This window comes from Callorhinus ursinus, unplaced genomic scaffold, assembly GCF_003265705.2.
Source record: "Callorhinus ursinus isolate GAN/ISIS: 27379988/994484 unplaced genomic scaffold, GSC_fseal_2.0 scaffold14, whole genome shotgun sequence".
Lineage (NCBI taxonomy): Eukaryota > Metazoa > Chordata > Mammalia > Carnivora > Otariidae > Callorhinus > Callorhinus ursinus.
Genome location: NW_027397076.1, coordinates 2,843,399 through 2,862,970, shown reverse-complemented (window position 1 = coordinate 2,862,970; position 19,572 = coordinate 2,843,399). Strand labels below are relative to the sequence as shown.

The 19,572-nt window shown below is 46.6% G+C and overlaps 1 protein-coding gene and 1 long non-coding RNA gene across 2 annotated transcripts in view; one reads left to right on the top strand and one right to left on the bottom strand.

The window, feature by feature from the left end:
* Window positions 1-19,572, bottom strand: part of SYN3 (synapsin III) — a 445,616-nt gene that overhangs the window by 32,865 nt on the left and 393,179 nt on the right. The window lies entirely within an intron of this gene.
* The window catches only part of LOC141374073 (uncharacterized), a 20,497-nt gene continuing 12,519 nt past the window's right edge, over window positions 11,595-19,572 (top strand). Inside the window, exons 1-2 of the long non-coding RNA XR_012380620.1 lie at window positions 11,595-11,813; window positions 19,130-19,357. This is a non-coding gene — a long non-coding RNA (uncharacterized lncRNA). The remainder of the gene's footprint in view (window positions 11,814-19,129; window positions 19,358-19,572) is intronic.

The following is a 19,572-nucleotide window of genomic DNA, read 5'->3' as shown; positions in this document are numbered from 1 at the left end:
ACCAGTACATACACACACAGCAAAATAAATATAAATAAATAAATAAATAAAATAAAATCTGGGAAAAAATAAGTATGTCTTTTACTCTAAACCCCAAGCCCCCTGGTAAAAGTATTCTTTGTACTCTTCTGGAAATATTCTATGAATATCATATTGTAAGAGGATGTAAAATGAGTCTCTTCTTGTCTGTGATGGTTAATTTTATGTGTCAAATTGGCTGGGTCCTGGTGCTCAGATATTTGGTCAAATGTTATTCTGGATGTTTCTGTGAGGGGGTTTTGGTTGAGATTTACATTTAAATCTGGACTTTTGAGTAAAGCAGATTGCCATCCATAATCTGAGTGGGCTTCACCCAATCAGTTGAAGGCCTGAATAGATCAAAATTCAGCATCTTCAGCCTACCGGCCTACCTTGCAGATTTGGGACTTACCTGACCCCCGATACTCATGTGAGCCAATTCCCTATAATAAACCTCTTTATCTCCCTCTATACACTTCCTATTGCTTCTATTTCTTTAGACAACCCGGACAAATGCACTGCTTTGGTGACAGCTGAAGCAAGAAGACAAAGGGGCCACCTTCCAAAGTAAGCTGTGACAGAAACCACTGTGGCCAAGAACAGGTAGACTCACCCACACTGCTATAACAAGGTTGGCTGGCTGGAGATTAGAGATTCTGAGGTGATGATTTCTTTGGAAAAGTTGGGCCAGCTGCTACTCCTCTTGCTACATCTGGTAAGAGTATCAGCGGGATGAGACTGATGGGTGTCTGAGCAGCAAGGCAGAGCTTAGCTGATGTGCTCCCAGGCCACCTGCAGCTCAGCACCCCACACTTTGATCTCTCCAGGCTAAGAATGTGAGCGCTTCCTATAAACCACAGGTGGGCTGTGTGGGAGAGACATCAGCCTCGAGCCATTTAAAATCCCTCATGGAGGGAGCAGTGGCTGAAGGGCCACCCCCTTGGTCCAAGCCACCATCATCTCTCTTTGGACCACTGCAATCATCTTCTTTTAAAATTCCTCTTGCCCAAGCCAAACCTCAGACTGATTTCCTTAGCATCTCTGGGGGTGTGGGCCAAGGCATCAGTATCTTTAGAAGCTCCCCCAGGCAGCTGTGTGCAGCCCAGGTCGAAAAGCATGACCCTGTGTGATCTGGGTCCTGCTTACCTCTCTTTCTCACTCAGCCAAACATGTCCCTGCCTCACTGCCTCTGGACTTGCTATTCCCTCTGCTTGGAACAATTTTCCTGAATACTTTCCCATGGCCCACTTCTTCAGGTCTCAGCCCTGATGACCCCTTAGTGGAGGCTTTTCCAACACCCGATATAAAGTAGCTATCCTTCCGTGCCCACTCTGGGAAGTCTCTACTGAATTACCTTGGTTTATTATTATTACTTCTTTTCCTACCATCTTTGACTATAGGAAATTACTTATCTGCTAATGTACTTGCTGTCTCTGTCCTCCACAAAAACGTAAGCCAACAAGACCAGGGCCTCTGCGTCTTGCTAGAGAGACAATAAAATGGTGTTTAAGACTGTAAGCTCAAATCCCAGCTCTGTCACCTATGAGCTGTGTGACCTTGGGGGAAGTTACTTAGCCTCCCTGTGTCTCACTTTCCCTATCAGAAAAATGTTGGCTAACTTGGTGTTGTAAAGTAGCCACTCCATATCAAATGTGGATAACTTGCGGGGTTACTGTCAAATGTCATTGGATTGTTGTCGAGCATTAGATGAGATACTACATGTAAGTGGTCTGAAAGAAGGCTTGGCTCATCACAAGCATTCGGTAAATGTTAACTGTTCCGATTATTATCATCCCCTCCTATGCCCTGAACACCCAGTATAGTGCTTGGCACACAGGAGGAACTCAGTAAATAGTCTCTGAAAGAGTGAACGAAGGGCCCAGTCGTGGTAAGAGCTGAGTGCAGAGAGTCTAGGCAGTAGGGAAAAGCAGGTGCAATGGCCCTGAGGCTCATGGTACTTACAGAAAAGAGACTCACAAACAACAGATAATTGAGCCTTAACACCTTCTCGTGGAAGCTGAGGGCTAATAGTATTTCATGCTTGAACAGGGGCAACCCTATCTCCCTATACAGGTGAACACAGAGAATGGGGCCAAGATCCTTCCCAGAAAATGGCCTGGAATAAACCGGACACAGAAACCACGAGCGACTGAAGTCCACTGCCCTATTTCAATAGCCTAGGAAACATTTCAGGTGAATGTGACCAGCGGCTCACCCCGGCCGCATGCATCTCCGTCAAGTTCCCATAGAAGGCCCAGTGTGGAGCATGCTCTTTCCTGGCACGATGGCCCAGACAAACTTGTTTTTTCCAAACAAAGATAGCAAGCTGCATGAGGCAATTTACTGAACCAGGTTATTTACGAATAAGCTAAAAGCTGGGAGGACAGCTACCAACAATGGTAACTGTAGCTTCAGAGCACTTGCTCTGTGGTCTTTCTGGCAGGAATCAGCTCGCAGAGCCAGCTGGAGATTCAGCCACTCCTAGCTTGAGATATGGCCCACAAATGGATGCTTGTTTTTCTGTTTTTATAACAGGAAGGCGTGCATCCAGCTCATTCCAGAGCCGTATTCGCTCATTAAGAAACAAGTTAGATGGGGTGAAGAGGGATGGGCTGCATCTCTGTTTTCCCTCCCAGTAAATTTTTTTACCAGTCTTGCAGCTCCTAGACTCTCGAGGCAGGACTAAGTATAGGTGTTTTGTGTATGTCCTTAATGTCAAGCCATGCTTACAGTGGAGTTCAGAATTAATTTCTGAGGTCAGCATCAAAAGCCTGAAAGAGGTAAGTGGGAGTTGCTCTAACCAAATGAAGAAGTTTCCAGACTTTCTTGGGTTCATGGCTTCCATCTTAGGAATTATTTCATGGCTTTCTAGGCCAAGAGAAATACCAAGCAGTTTCATTTATTAAGCACTTACAGCAAAATAGCTTACGAAGTACTTATGTCCTAACAACTTGGTAATTGAAAAAAATACGCATCATATTTTTACTTCCTTTAAAATAGCTACAATTACTTATTAGTGCGATATGTGTGCGTTTGTTGGGCACTGCACATATTCCTGAACCTTGGAACCAGATCGGACACCATCACCCTCGTTTCCTGTTCCACTGATTTTCACAGGGGTACTTGCTTAATTTTTAGTGCAACCACCACCCAAAACCCAGCTTTGCAAAGATGTGACGTCACTGAAAGGAACATGTTGTAATGTGATGTTGAAACTGCGAACTACCTCGTTTAGCAATTTGCATGGTGTCTGACAGATGTCTAGAACTTGCCGTTCCCTTGAAAATTCAAAATACACCATGCTGCCCCCAGGGCATCCAAATGCAGGGTTTGGGAACCGTGGGCCTAATGTTATTACTTTTGGCATCCTCCCGGGCAGTAAAGAACACATATCTCTGGTGCAATAGCCCTGGCGAAAAGCCTGCCTACTCCTCATAGAAAACGGAGGTCTGAGAAAGCCATGGGCTGGGAATCTCCAAAGAACCAGTCTATACTTCAAACCAGGCCACACTTTAGGAAAATTAAAAGGATATTATACTTTTTAAGATGGTGTAGTGGTTTGAAAGGACCATGTTCTTAGTGCAAGGGTGGTTTAGAGTCAGCTTGGTATTTAGAAGAGTCCTTAGGGGCGCCTGGGTGGCTCAGTCGGTGAAGCGTATGCCCTCGGCTTGGGTCCTGGGATCGAGCCCCGCATCGGGCACCCTGCTCTGTGGGGAGTCTGCTTCTCCCCTTGCTTGTACTCTCTCTCTCTCTGACAAATAAATAAAATCGTTAAAAAAAGAGTCCTTAAACATACCTGAAATAAAATAAAATAAAATGTCATCCAAGGGCTGGATGAAACAGATAATGAAGGCCCAGTCACCATCATTGAGGAGCTCACAGCCCATGGAAGAGACAGATATAGGGACAGACCGTCCAACAGGGGGCTGCCCTCCATGAGTGGCGGAGGGAACCTGAGGCCTGCGGGGTGGATGGGGCAGGGAAAGGTTCCCAGATGAGGGGATGGAGTCCACCCAACTCCCTTTGTAATGATCTTGGAGAGAAGGATAAGTTTACATTCAAAGTTCTGTCTTCTTTCTGAAATGGCAATATACAATTCACAGTCAGATTGCTATGGAGTTTTACTTATCTCAATATTTTCACACATTTTTTCAAGAGTTCTTATCTGTTTTTTAATGAGCACGAACTCTGTGCCAGGAACAGTACCACACAGGTTACATATAGTATCTCATTTAAGCTGGAAAAAACAACCCTCCAGGCTTCTGGCTACGGTGTAGCCACACAAGCCCTGTTTCTGTAAACCACTAGAAGACCAGAAAAGCTTTACAAGGCAACCATTCAAGGCAGTGGGAGCAGGCCCTGGAAGGCTGTGAGCTGTTCATATGCTATTCTGTCTCCCCAGAAGCTTCTTCCCTCGTATGGCTCACATGGCTGGCTCGCTGCCATTCTTCTCATCCTTGTCTCAAAAGCACTGCCTCAGTTTCTCTGATAGTTCCACCGTGTGGTTTTCTCTTTTAACAGCGTGTCCTTACTTTTTTTATAATTGGGTATTATCTGCTCATTTATACACTATCTGCCTCTCCTACTAGCTCGTGACTGCTATACCTAGTGCCTAACCCAGCATCTGGCATGTAGCAGGTGCTCAATAAAGAGCTCTTGATGAAAGAAGAAAGGGGGCGCCTGCGTGGCTCAGTCAGTTAAGGGCCTGACTCTTGATTTTGGCTCAGGTCATAATCTCAGGGTCTTGGGATTGAGTCCCATGTGGGGCTCCATGCTCAGCTTGGAGTCTGCTTGTCTCTCTTCCTATGTTCTTCTCCCTGCCCATGTGTACGCTCTCTCTTTCTCTCTCTCAAATAAATAAATAAAAATAAAATCTTAGGGATGCCTGGGTGGCTCAGTCGGTTAAGTGGCTGCCTTCGGCCCGGGTCATGATCCCAGGGTCCTGGGATCGAGTGCCACATCGGGCTCCTTGCTCAGCAGGGAGCCTGCTTCTCCCTCTCTCTCCCTCTGCTTGTGCTCTCTCTGTAAAATAAATAAATAAAATCTTAAAAAAAATAAAATCGTAAAAGAAAAAGAAGGAAGGAAGGACACATCAGATTGTCCCCTCCCCTTCCTGGGGGGAGGTGGGGAATGGGGACTTAAGAGGGAAATGGAGAGATAGGGAATTCCTCCTCTCCTTTTACAAAAGTTATTGAAACATGTTCATGAAGGATTTGGGACTTGAAGACAACCCATGTCCACTGTGTATCCTCCCAGTAACCTTGAGAGGGAGATGCTCTCCTCCTCATTTCGCAGATGAGGCTCAGAGAAGTGAACAACTTGTCCGAGATCCCCCAGCCAGTCAGTGGAGGGATGGAGACTCACATCCAGGCCTGTGAGTTCAGAGCCCTGGGATCTGTTCATGACACTGCCCTGCCCTGTTTAATGGCAAAGGATTGAAGCGACTTTTCTCTTTTCCTACTTTTTCTTCTTCCCACTTACCCTTGTCTGGCCCTTTTTCAAGCTCTACTGACAGATGGACTTGCGCTGGCCAAGCGCAGTTTCTGAGAGCACAATGGGGCAGGTGCCTGGTCTCTTCCTGGAAGGACCCAGGGAGGGCGAGCTCTACCAGCCAAACTCCACAGCCGAGGTATCCCCCAGCTGGAATCATGGCCCTGATGATTCAACCCAAGGGCCCCTTGGCCAGGGCAGCCCATGCCAGGGGACCCCGGTGTGGCTGAGGCTCAGGGCTGAGTCACAGGGCAGGCTGCCAGCACCTGAATCACCCGCTCCACCTCTGGCTGGAAAGAAGAGGCTGGGGGGCTGGGGTTGGGCACTGGGCTGGGACCGTGTGTCTCATCCTGTGAATACATAATAATGATGACTGTAAGTAACAACAATGATGGGCAACGACAGCTACATTTAATGACTGCTTTTTATGTGCCAGGTGCTATTCTAACAACCATAGATGAATTCACTTAGTCTTCATTACAATCCCATGCAGTAAGTACAATTGTTTTTTCCTATTTCACACATGATAAAAGCATGGCCCAGCAAGGTTAGGTAATTGGCTGCAGGGCCCAGGGCTGGCACATGGAACAGATGAGATCTAACCAAGATCTGTCTGATTCCAAAGGCCAGCCATTCATTTGACAAGTGTTTATGGAGCCCTTACCACAAGCCAGGCACTGTTGTAGGCACTGGGGATACAATGGCGGGGTTGGGTGAGAAATTAATAGACAAATCCATGACATCTTAGGTGGAGACAAGTGTTATGGGGACAATAAAGGTGGGCAGAGCTACGGGAGGTTAGGGTGCGGATGTTATTTCACACAGATTTTTTGGAGTCCTCCCTAATAAGGTGGCATTGAGCAGAGAGACCTAAAGGAGATGAAGGAACAAGTCCCAGCATTCCCCCGGACACAGAAGAGCAAACGCTGAGACTGTGTGTACTTGACGAGTCACAGGGAGGCAGGTGTGCTCATAGCCAAGCAAGCTGAGGCCAGAGTGGGGGCGGAGGTCAGGGCAGTGGGGAAGGGATGCAAGTCACGTAGGGTGTCACAGGCAACAGGAGGACTTCTGTTTTTACTTGAATGACATGGGGAGCCAGGGACGGTTTTTGGTAGGGAAATGACATGATCTGACTTATGGTTTAAAAGGATCACTTTGCTATGAGGAGACCAGAGCAAGAGCTAAAAAGGCAAGAGACCTCTGAAAAGCTTGTTTAATACTATAGGTGAGTGATGACAGTGACTCAAACCAGGGTGGTAGATTCTAGAATGGGTTTGAAGGCAGAGTGGAAAGGATTTGCTGATGTGTAGGATGCCAGAAAAATGCAGGCTGGAAGAATGCAGACCATTCCCAGAGCAGACCCCAATAAACACCCTGGATAAAATCCCTACCTCAGATTCTACCCACCATCCATTTTCCCACTTCCTCCATCCTAATAGAACTCCAACACTTTTAGGTTTCTACCCTCTCCACCCAGCCATGGGCTTCAGCAGAACTCACCCAACTCCCAACACAAAAGGTAGATACTGATTACCTCAAGTCACTCAGAACACAGCACTCCTCCCTCTGGGGCCTGGGGATGGACACGTGAATAAATGGTCCCAATCAGATGCAAGAGAACATCTTACTCCACGACGGATGTGAGCAGGGAAGCATGAAGCATATAACCCAGAATGCCACAGGCAGCCTACAGCACAGGGGAAATGTCTAAGAATGAAGCTGAGCCCGAGGCCAGCCCGCAGAGACAGAAGGAGCCTAGGACCTTGACGACTTCACCAAGATGCTAATCCCCAGGTCTTCAGAGTGTTTCAGCCAGATTGAGGTGGAATTTTCTGTTACTTGCAGCCAAAATGATCCTGATACAGGGTGGATGCATTTGCTGGCTACTGGCCACCGAAACTTGTTTTCCTGGCTCATGGGTGTGTCGGCGGGAAAGTATTCTTACTGAGGCTCTTGTCTGAGACAGAAGTTTTCACTCTGAAGGGACCTAGGGCCCCTGAGTCCTTTTCTTCACAGCAGAATAACTTTAGGTTGGGGGAAAGCTATTGGGGGGAATCTCTTATGTCCAAACTCCTACAGTTTCCTTCCACACTGGGGGAGGGACACCCCTGGCCTGTCTGCCCTGGTCATTCACTCCTCCTTAGAGGGAGTGGCATACTCCAATAGAAGAAAGGGGAAAACATAATAAGTAGTCCAGCGCATTCTCCTTTCCTTTCTCTTTGAGAGCTGTCTTTCCTACAAACAGCATGTAATCTGCTCTGCTTCCCAGAGTATACGTTTTTCAGGTCAGGCCCCAAGGTGGGGAAGCCTCAGGCAGGCCAAAACTGTCTGTATTTGATGGGTAAGTCTAAATCTGGGATTCAATAATGAGAAACCCATTTGCCCGCACACCTAAGCCACATTCTTTGATATCTTTATTAGTACTCAGCTGTTACATTTTCTTTTTTCAATTCCCTACTATACGCCAACACCTCACACAGAGCCTGCAACATGGCTGACTGGTTGTAGGAGCAAAGTCAAGCATGAGGTGGGCCAACAACCTTTAATGCTTCTTCTGGTCTGAGACCCAAAGATTCTATTATCTGACAAAGGGAAGTGCACCAGTTCTGCCGAAAACTTTTTTTTGGTTCCCTAACACTTAATTCCGAAAGGCATTTATTCAATGGTTTCTCATAAGAGAACTTGCATAATGAAGACCCAATAGCGCCATTACCAGCGGTTTTAGAAAAGTTGCTGGAAACTCCCCTGGCGTGACAGGAACCTCCTGGCCTTTCTGACCTTCCCTGCTTGCCCCTCTTTGTGGGCTGAGGAGAGGGCAGCAGGGTGCACTCCTGCAGAGCTCTTCAAGGTCGGGTTTTTTTTTCTTGCCTGATGTGATCCTTAGGAGATCTTCCTTTTGGGGGCCTGAGGACCTGACCTTCAGGCAAGGCCCCATCTCAGTTGGCTTGGAGGGGCATTACTCACTGAGAAATGATCGCCCCCTTGAGTGACAGGCCCTCACAGAGAGCCCCTCCCCTCACTGCCCCGGGGTCTCCGCCTAGCACCCCCTCTGTCTGGGCTTCCACAGGGAGTGCCCCGACCCTGGACTTGACCTGTTCTGCCTCCCTGTCAGCACTTCTCAGCTAAGCTGCTCCACCCTACTCTCTTCTTTGCCCTACAGGAGAAGAAAGGAAGCCTCCATGTGCCTCCCGGGAAGGATCAGATTCCAGATTGTTTGTAATGAAAACACACCAAGCCAAGCAAACAAAGCAGATGCTCCCTTGGCTGTGCTTATTCTCTCTCTCACTGTGGACATTTCCTCGCTTTGGGCCTGCAGGCGAGCACCCAGGGGCCTTCCTGCCTGTTGTTGGGGTGCATCAGCCTGGGTTTTCATGGCAAGGACGTTGGACCAGACAAAAAATGAGGAAAAGCACACTGAGCTCCACGAGGCTCAGACTCCACTTCTGGCTGGGAAGAGACCTTCTGGGTGACCTTGGGCAAGTAACTTTCCCTCTCTGAACTCCTGGCTTCAAAAATTAACCATGTTAGCCTAGGTTATAAAAGCAAATCAGCTCGGCCGCCACCACTATATCTCATGAAAGAAAAATAAAAGCAAATCGAGGGCAGCATTACTCACCATAGCCAAGATATGGAAACAACCTAAGTGTCCGTCCTTGGATGAATGGATAAAGATGTTTTATGTGTGTGCATGTGCACACACACGCACTAGAGTATCATTCAGCTAGGAGAAAGAAGGACATCCTGTGCTTTGTGACAACGTGGATGGACCTTGAGGGCATTACGCTAAGTGAGATAAGTCAGAAAGACAAATACAGGATGATCTCCCTTGTACATAGGATCTTAAAAGCTGAACTCATATGAGGAAATAGAGTGTAGAATGGTGGTTACCAGGAACTGGGGGTGGTGTGGGGAACTGGAGAGATGTTGCTCAAGGATCCACATATGCAACTAGAAGAGGACTAATTTCTGGAGATTTAATGCACAGCATAGTGATTATAGTCAGCAATACTGTATTAGGTACTTCAAAGTTGCAAAGAGTGGATCTTAAACGTTCTCACCACAAAAGAGAAATGAGAATTACGGGATGTGATGGAGGTTTTAGCTATCCTGAGGTGGCAATTATATTGTAATACATAAATGTATCAAATCAGCACATTATATACCTTAAACTCACACAATGTTATATATCAGTTATATCTCGGTTTAAAAAATAGATCGAGGTGAAGAGTGTGGTCTCTGAAGCGAGATCACTTGGCTTTGAACTGTGGCTCACCACATACTTGGGGAGTTTACTCCATTTCTTTGTCTTCTAGCTCCCTGAACTGTAAGATGGTCATTAATACCCAACTCAGAGGTGCTCTAGATAAGAGGAGCGAGGTAACTGTGTTTGGTCCTCAGGCAGGGCTGGCACTGAGCATGCTCTCAATAAATTCAGTATTATCGCCATGATTCCTAAGACTCTCATGGTCTAGAATGCAAGGAAGGCATACCAACTGAAAGTGCTTTAGTGGGTTGCAGATGGGGCCACAGAATTTTTTTTTTTGAGATTTATTTATTTGAGAGAGAGAGAGTGGGGGTGTGAGCGGGGGTGGGGGAGGGGCAGAGGGAGAGGGAGAGAGAATCTTAGGCGGACCCCGTGCTGAGTGTGGAGCCCGATGCAGGGCTCGATCTCACGACCCTGAGATCACGACCTAAGCTGAAACCAAGTCAGATGCTTAACCTACTGTGCCACCCAGGTGCCCCATGGGGCAGGAGAATTCTGTATGAGCACGGCATAGGCACAAAGTTGGCCGGGGATGTCACATCCACTGAGGGGTTGGGGAGAAGTTCAGGAAACTCTTGAGCTTGAGCTGAGTCTGGTGCTGGGTCTGACAAAGGTATGGGGCACTCACGGAAGATAAAAGGAGGAGGGAAAGGCAGAGAGGCCTGGAACATCCTGGAATGTCTGGGGATTGGAGAGGGGCTGGGTGTGGCCAGAGCCCTGGGTGTGAGGGGGCTCCAGAGGACCTGGAGGATTTGGTGGGCCCTGGTGGATCTTGCAGGCTTTACCCGTGGACAACATGGAGCCACTGCTGGGTTTCACTCGAGGAGTGATGGGGCCAGTTCTAGGATTTAGGACCGGGGCTTCAGCAGCCACGGTGGAAATTGGATGGGAGGGGCCAGCCAGGAGGCTGGAGATCACTTAGACAGTGACAGCTGCAGATGAGACCAGAAGAGATGAAGAGCTGACCTGAGACAGTGGGAAGAGAGAGGAGGGGGGAGCTGCAGGAGATGCGTGCGGCGGAAGTGAAGGGCCTCGAGGGCGCCAAACCACAGAACCGATTGCTGAATGCTGACCACATACAGCGGCCAAGTCCCTTCACACTGGGACTCCTGCCATGGTGCAGATGGGGAAACTGAGGCCTGGGGAAGGTTGAGTAATTTCAAGGCTGCACGACTAGGGAGCAAGGGAGGATGCCCGTCCAACAGTCGGGTTTTAGAGTTCTGAGCCGCAAATACCGTGCCGGGCTGCCTCTCTGTGAGAAGAAAAAACTTCTATCGAGTGCATTCCATACGTAGGCATTGTTCTAAGGAACTTGCCCACGGTGATTCAGCTGGTAAGTGGCAGGGTGGTGATTCAGACCCGTGATTCAGACTGGACCGTGGAGCTCTTGGACTGCACTCCTATCACTACACTGAACGGCTCTGGGTGGCCCTGTGACACAGGTGGGATGGAGGTGACTGTCTAAGGCATCGCTGTCCCAGAGCCACAGGAGTAATTCTAAATTTCTCTAGTAGCTACATTAAAAAGGGAAAAAAAAGCAGATGAAATTAATTTTAAGAACATATTTTATTTAACCGAATATACACAAATTTTTATCATTTCTGTGTGTCATTTTCATAAAAAATTAGGAAGGAGATACATTATGCTCTCCTTTTCTGTACCCAGGTCTTTGGAATTAGATGTGTATGATGGGAATGGTTCTCTCCACACTCTCAGTTGGTTCTTAACACAGAAGGGAAAGAGAAGTGTTACATGTTGAGGCTCATTGTGGTTGACATAAAATTAGGAAGTAGTGAAGTAGAACATTTCACGTGTGGAGTGGCCCACTGTGTGACCGGGGGAGCAGGTAGCTGCTCTGGACAGTGGGTACTGATCCTAAAGTCATGGAGGCAGGGATCCCCCATGGGACTGATGAGCTACACAGAGGGCAGGTGAGCGGCTTGAGGTCACACAGCCGATAAACAGGAAGACTGTCTGGGCCCAGAGCCTGCTGCTTTTACTTCTCCGTGTTCCCAAATTGATGAAGCCCCAGGAAGAACAGGTTTGTTGAGCCCCTTGCTGACATGGGTTCCCTGTTCCCTCCTTCCTCCTTTGCCAACCCTGGTTTGGGCCAGAGCCACGGCCATTTAATACACAGATGGAGGTGGGATGGGGGGATGCTCCCGAATGAGGATGATCCCCAGTTCCAGAGGGGACTAGACAGCCATAGGTAGATAAAGTCCTCTGGATGATTCAAGCTCCTCATTGAGGGCAAATCTGTGAGGGTCTTCCTGGGGCTCCGGGGGCAGAAGCATCATCAGACTTTGCTTCTAGTTGCTCTGAGACTCTTCTAACTCAGGGTCCTAGATGATGGCCAGCCTGCTCTCTCCATGCTTTTGCTCTGGTTTCTTTCCTTCCTGGAATGCTCTCCTTGCTCCTCTACCTAATACCTACTCACCCATCAAAGCCCTAAAGCCCATCTCCTCCTCCAGGAAGGCTTTCTGGTCCACTCTAACTCATAGGGGTTTCTCCTTCCTCCTCTGAACTCCCACAGGGCTCTGTGCCACTTGGGGTGTTTAACAGCCATTAATTCTGAGCATGTGCTCATTCACTTAGTCCACAAATACTTATTGAGGGCACTGTGCTAGGCACTGGAATATAGTCATAAATAAGACAGATGCAAGGGAATATTATAGTTGGGGAGGTAAAGAATAAATAAGCAGATAGATAAAGAGGTGGTTCGATAGATGGGTAGACAGATAGGTAATAAACAGATAAGAAGAAGCTAATGTGCAAGTGCTTTGAAAGACACAAGCCAGAAAGTGATAGATGTACGTACGACTGTGTATCGATTAAATTTTTAGGGACCTCTTGAAGCTGATCAAGCAGGCCAGGTTTGTAGAATTTAATTTAATAGGATCTGGGCTCTACTACACCACACTTTTTTTTTTTTTTTTTTAAATCTTAGAGAAGTCACAGAATCGTTAGAAAAATCAGATGAAATTCTGCAGGCAACATAGTGAAAGCCCAAACCATGGGGTCAGGCTGATCTAGGTTCAAATCCTGGCTTAAGCACTTATAAATGCCATGACCTGGAACGAGTTCTTAAATCTTTCTGGGGCTTGATTTCCTCTTGTGTAAAATGGAGGTGACAATATCTACATCCATCCTCACAGGAGTGGGAGGATTAGAAATTATATATCTGTATCTATCTGTCTAATCTATCAATCTATAATCTATCCATTTCTCTAAGTGATAGTTATTATGACATGCATAGAGTACTAAAAAATGCAAAATGACCCACATATGGAAGGTATTGCTCAAGCCTGGGTCTGGGATTCGGGCTTTACCATTTACCAGCTGTGTGACCTTGGAAAATTTCTTACATTCCCTAAACTCCCATTTTTTCGTCTGTAAAATGGGGTTTATAATACACGCCTCACAGAGTTACTACAAAAATTTTGTGAAATCACCAACATACACAATTCCAGCCGTGCCTGGCACAAAGCAATGGATATAGGCTGCTTGTCATTAACTCTAAGTACTTCTCTGGATAATAACGTTAACTGGAGATTTCATAAAATCTGAGATATACAAATAGAATTCAAGCTCTTTCCTTTATTTTTCTGGACCCGGTGGCCCCTATTTTCTGGATGTGGAGGCCTCTCTGCCAATTGTCGGTAAAAAGGCTTTGCCAGGGGCTGTGCTGAAGGTGTGTTAGGTTAGCGATGCCATAGCAAATCTTGCTCCTGCAGATTCTGCGGTCAGTTACCCACGGTATTTAACTCCCCTCCCTCCACACGCTGCCCTTTTAGGGAGGGTTGGAAGCCTGCTGACTCCCCTGAAGGACTTGGGCGTGTCTATCTAGGGCCAGAGAGCGGAGGATGATGCTGCGTGTGGGGGCCCTGCCTGGGAATGGTCAGACTCCTTGTCTGCCTGGCTCCCTTGTGAAAGATTGAGATATTAAAGGTCATTGTAAACATTTTTCAAAAACAAGAGAGATTTCTTTTGTGTGGGTTGGGATGTGCCTCCCTGGCAAAGGGTATATCACTCACCAAACTTAAAGGGTGTGAGAGGGCCGTGCCGAAGTCTGGCAAAACTGGAGTGTTTTTCTTCTAATTTAACAACTTAATTTTAATTTGGGGGTTGGATCTGGCTTGTCTCCCACGCAGATCGGCCTTGCAGTAGGGAAAGGGGGTGTGACAGGATGGTGGGGAGAAATTTTGGAAGGAGGGGAAGGGGCAGGGCGCTGAGAACTTCGTCCTGGGTTGGTCCCCTCCAGTGACTCTACCCTTCTAGAACAAACAACGCAGAGCCTAAGAGTGCGAAGGGACTGGAGATGGCATTTGGTCAACTCTTTTTTTTTAATTAAAAAAATTTTTTTTAAAGCTTTATTTATTTGAGAGGGAGAGAGAGTGCACGAATGGGGGGTAGGGACAGAGGGAGAGGGCAAAACGGACTCCCCACTGAGCAGGGAGCCCAACAGGGGTCTCAATCCCAGGACCTCGAGATCAAGACTTGAGCCGAAGGCAGATGCTTAACTGACTGAGCCACCCAGACGTCCCTGGTCAACTCTCTGATTTTACAGATGAACAGAGGGCACCCAGGTGACTTGCACATGGTTGCTCATAAATCAAAGACCAAGACTGGCTCCAAGTCTGTTCAGTGCCAGGGGTACTGACTTCTCTCTACCAGTCCTGTCCCAGGGCCGTGTGCGTGACACTGGTGGTCCACAGGGTGACTTAGAGGGCACATAGATGAACATTTAAGGTTTTTTTCTTTTTGAGAGAGAGAGAGCACAAGAGGGGGTAGGGTCAGAGGGAGAAGCAGACTCCCTGCTGAGCAGGGAGCCCGATGTGGGACTCGATCCCGGGACTCTGGGATCGTGACCTGAGCCGAAGGCAGTCACCCAACCAACGGAGCCACCCAGGCGCCTGAACATTTAAGTTTTAACAGCTATTTATTTCAATGTGTATTAGGAAAAATTACCTGGCCCATAAAACTCATAATCTGTGATAGTCATATAAAATGTCATTTAAAAATACATTTATTTGAGTAAAGAGACAGTATGTGTGTAGGGAGATTGTTTTTTAAAATGTTGGATAAAGAACAGAACCCGTAACCTGTAGCGTTGTTATAAATCATGACCACAGTCCCCTGTCTTTAGTTCTTGGTGCTGCAGGGAGAAGACCGGGAGGTCCTTTTAGTTCTCTTAGAATTTGGTATTTTTAGTCTGTGTAGGACCAAACCTCTGCTCCCGCCCCCACCCTTATATTCCTTTCTCCACCACCTCATCCTATCGTTATATTTTCCTCTCTCTTAACCTTTGTCTTCTTTCTTCTGAAACCCAGAATAACCAGTGGGCAGCGAGAATGGCTGGTCCTGGGCTAACCAGTGAGGTTTCCCCATCCCAGGAGCTGGGATTCCTACAGGGCCTGGGCGGCTGGGGTTGCAGAGCCTTGGGCCTTTTTCTCACCCCGTCTCCAGGAATTTCAAGCTCACCCCATCTATTCATTTTCTTGCCAGAGCTGCCTAACCTGTGAAACAACTGTGCCTAAAATATTAAGGGGTTCTAGTAAATATGGAAACAGCATATGTAATGTACCATGACAATGGTACATTATTAGGCCTTCAGATACCCCAAAGTCATAATAAGAAATAAAATCAAAAGACTATAAGGCTACAATGACATCTAATTATCACCCAGAGTCCACAGTTTATATTAGAGCTCACTAATTAGTTGGTTCACTTTATGGGTTTTGACAAATGAATAATGATATGTATCCATTGTTATAGGATCATACAGAAAACTTCACTACCTTAAAAATCCTCTGTGCTCGGGCACCTGGGTGGCTCAGTTGGTTAAGCAACTGCCTTCGGCTCAGGTCATGATCCTGGAGTCCCGGGATCGAGTCCCACATCGGGCTCCCTGCTCAGCAGGAAGTCTGCTTCTCCCTCTGACCCTTTCCCCTCTCATGCTCTCTCTCTATCTCATTCTCTCTCTCAAATAAATAAATAAAATCTTAAAAAAAAAAAAATCCTCTGTGCTCTGCCTATTCATCCCTTTCTCCCCCTAGCCCCTGACTCCATGATCTTTCTAGTGTCTCTGTAGTTCCGCCTTTTACAGAATGTCATCTAGTTGGAATCATATATGTAGCATTACCAGATTGGCTTCTTTCACTTAGTAATATGCATGGATGTTTCTTCCTTGTCTTTTCATGGCCTGATAGCTCATTTCTTTTTAGCGCTGAATAAAATTCACCAGTTGTAACAAATGTACCACTCTGGTGGGGGGATGTTGATAGTGGGGGAAACTAGGCATGCGTGGGGGAAGAAGGTATACGGGAAATCTGTACCTTCGGCTCTCTTTTGCTGTGAATTTAAAACTGTTCTACCAGGAGAGATGATGGACTCTGAAAAACAAACTGAGGGTTCTAGAGGGGAGGGGTGTGGGGGGATGGGTTAGCTCGGTGATGGGTATTAAAGAGGGCACGTTCTGTGTGGAGCACTGGGTGTTATGCACAAACAATGAATCATGGAACACTGCATCAAAAACTAATGCTGTAATGTATGGTGATTAACATAATAAAAATAAAAAAACTATTCTAAAAAATAAAGTCTATTAAAAAAAAGACTATGAAAGGTGACCCTATTTATATACCAGTTCTATGCTGGGGTTAAAATAAAATAAATGAAATCCTTCATCTCCTAGTGCTCCTAAAAGCGGTTATCATAGGGGACTATGAGAAAATAATTCAGTGTATATTGAGTGTCCCCCACTCATAGAGGCAGGGACTTCGATTTATTCTCCACTGAGAGAACACTGAGAGTGGTCAGAACACTGCTTGGCACATAGAAGGGGCTCCATTAATATTTACTGAGTAAATTAACAAAAATAGCAGGCTCCATGATTGGAGCTCCAATCATGGTTTCTGCCTTCAAGGTCTAGCCTAGAATGCTGACAAGGTCTAGCCTAGAACATTTGCGGTAGGACAGTAAGATGGTGCAATGAGAGAGAACTGTGTCAGGTTCAGAGCTGGCTCAAAGAAGGGCAGAAAGACAGAAGTCATCGTGCTTGAGCAAGACAGAGAAGGCTTTAAAGAGGAAAAGTTGCTTTAGCCAAATCTAGAAGGATGAATCCCAAGGGGGAGCTTTAGCCAAATCTAGAAGGATGAGTCCCAAGTGGGAGATATCTCCATGTATGATTTCAAAAGTAGTAAGTACAGGTAAGTTTGGGAGGACTTGACTTAAGGAGGTGTCACCCTGCCTGTCCCTGGGGTCACACTTGGATCATTTCTGACAATAAACTAGCCCCTGGACTTAAGTACTCCAGCTCCTTTTGCTCTCCACCCTACTTTAGCTGCCCCTCCCTGGCTCCAGCCCAAGGCCTCAGGGTCTTGTGTGTCACTGTAGGTGTCTACTTTGGTGTCTATTTTGGGGTGATGGCATTCAAGGGGGCTCTACCCAGAAACACCAACTATGTGTGAGCACTGCGAGCTGTGGTGTCCTGGAGCTGACTCATACTGGCTATTTTTCAGTGTTCCATGGAAGGATCTAGAGTGTTGCAATAAACGTTGGATTACTGTTTTATTAAAGTAAAATATTTAAAAGCTTGGTTTTAAAGCATGCAAAAAGCACACTCGAATGTTTAATATACATTTACTTGGGCTGCCTGGGCAATTGTGTTTTGTGGAGCCCTCAGGGTAGGACTTCTCCTTCTGTGTCTTGGTTTATTTGGAAAGTCGCCTAAGATTGCAGAACAAGCTGGTAAAATGGTGATTTTCTCAAAACTGTGCTCTGCAAGGAACACAAAACAAAGGTAATTTGGTTGCCGAGGCTGATACAGACCAAGTTCCTCGGAAGACCTTCAGTGTTCTCCTGATGGATAGTGGTGATAAATGTTTTAAATTAAAAGTTACAGAATAAAATTATAGCTAATACAATACTACTTTTGTGTCTTTCATAATTTCAAGCTCCATGTAGGATTTCACTGGAAAAGGAGGGTTCTGATGTCTCCCAGTCAACTCATGTTACAGAAGAGAAGACTGAAGGCCCCCAGAGGGACGAGGTCACTTCTGGTGGTGTAACCTCTGGAAAGGGATAGGAAGAGAGGAAAACCTGGAAGGGGGGAAAGGGATTTTCTAAGTTAGGACTCTTGGGTTCCCCATCCAGCATCTTTGCAGTATGACAAAGGAATGTGTCCAAATCTCATTATTTCAGCAGGGAACCATATCACCATCATGGTGGGTGCCAGAAACATCTGAAGTAAACCCATGCCTGCGCCTATAAGAGCCAACATGCCTTGGCCCTGCTGACTTCTCTGACCTCATCTTCTGTCACCTGCCTCCTGACTCTTTCAGCTCCTAAAACTTGCAGAACTCAGGGATTCCCCAGGGTTTTTGTACTTTTTAGTCCCTCTGCCAGTAAAGCCGTTTCAGCAGATCGTCACATAGCTGGCTCCCTCTCATCATGTCTGCTCTGTTGTCACCTCCGCAGAGAGGCCTCTTTTGATCATCTGATCTAAAACAGCCCTTCCCCTCCCTGGTGATACTCTATTACATCACCCTGGCTCGGTTCTTGCATTTATCATGGCCTCAAATTATCTTGCATTTGCCTATGCCCCTTACAAAAATATAAAGCTCTGAAAGAGTGAAGACTTGTCTCTTAGATTCACTAAGTCATTTGTCACTTAGATTCACGTATTCCTTGCTCCTTGCACATAGTAGGTGTTTGGGGACTATTTTCTGAATGGATAAATGAACAAATGGATGGTCACTGGGCACTCTTTTGACCTAAGGGAGTGGTTTTCAAATTGGACACCATGGAGAAGCTTTGGGGGGCCCTTCTTTGGGGGATGGGCCCATGCAAGGAGACCAGTTGGGTACAACTCTAGGTCTTCTCCCTTCATCCTAGTGGTTTATATAGTGAGTGTTTTCATCATCCATTGGACAGAAGGCTCAGAGATCAAAGAACAAGGCCAGGTCACTGGGGAGGTAGCACTGGATGGAAGCTCGGGCTCCAGACCTTCAACCTGATACTTAGGGGTTCATGAATGAGACACGGGGACGATATGGAGGGGGTGCTAGCGGGAAGGCCAGGGCATGGCAGACATATCACCCGGGGTCCCAGGCATGAGGAGAGGGTCTCTGGGAGCCTGGTGACCTGATTCTAAGTTATCCTTCCAGCTGTCTTTGCCCCTGAGTCACAAACTAGTGATAGGCTTTTTGCTGAGGCCACAGCATTTCCCAACCACTAGACTTTAAACAATGTTTGCTCCTGCCCTTACCAAGAAAGCAACAGCCTTGCTCTCGGTGGCCTCATTAAACGGGATTCTATTTTCACAGCACATTTTGAGAACATTCTTATTTGCTGTTCCAGGCTCTCAGAGAGACAGCCCAAGAGACTCTGCTGATAAAATGACTCTGGGCATGACAGAGATGGTGAGATGCTGAAATGAATAGCAGCTTTGTTTATTTGGCATTGGAACAGGCGAGAGGAGCTATATTAAAAAAGTAAATAAAGTTCCCCTTCTCTCCACAAGAAAAAAAAAAACCTTCTCTGCCCTCATGGCCAGCCACACGATTTCCCTCGCAGAACAGAAGAAATGTGAGTAGATGGAGTTTAACTTCGGGAGAAGAAATGTAAAAAATAAAGTAATTATGGGGTGGGCGTGGGACAGAGCTTGAGAATGAGTAAGATCAAGAAGCATCTCAGATGCCTAATTAAAGAGCCAAAAATAAAAAGCAGCAACAGACTGGGTATGGGTCTAGCAATACACACACACACACACACACACACACACACACACACACACACACACA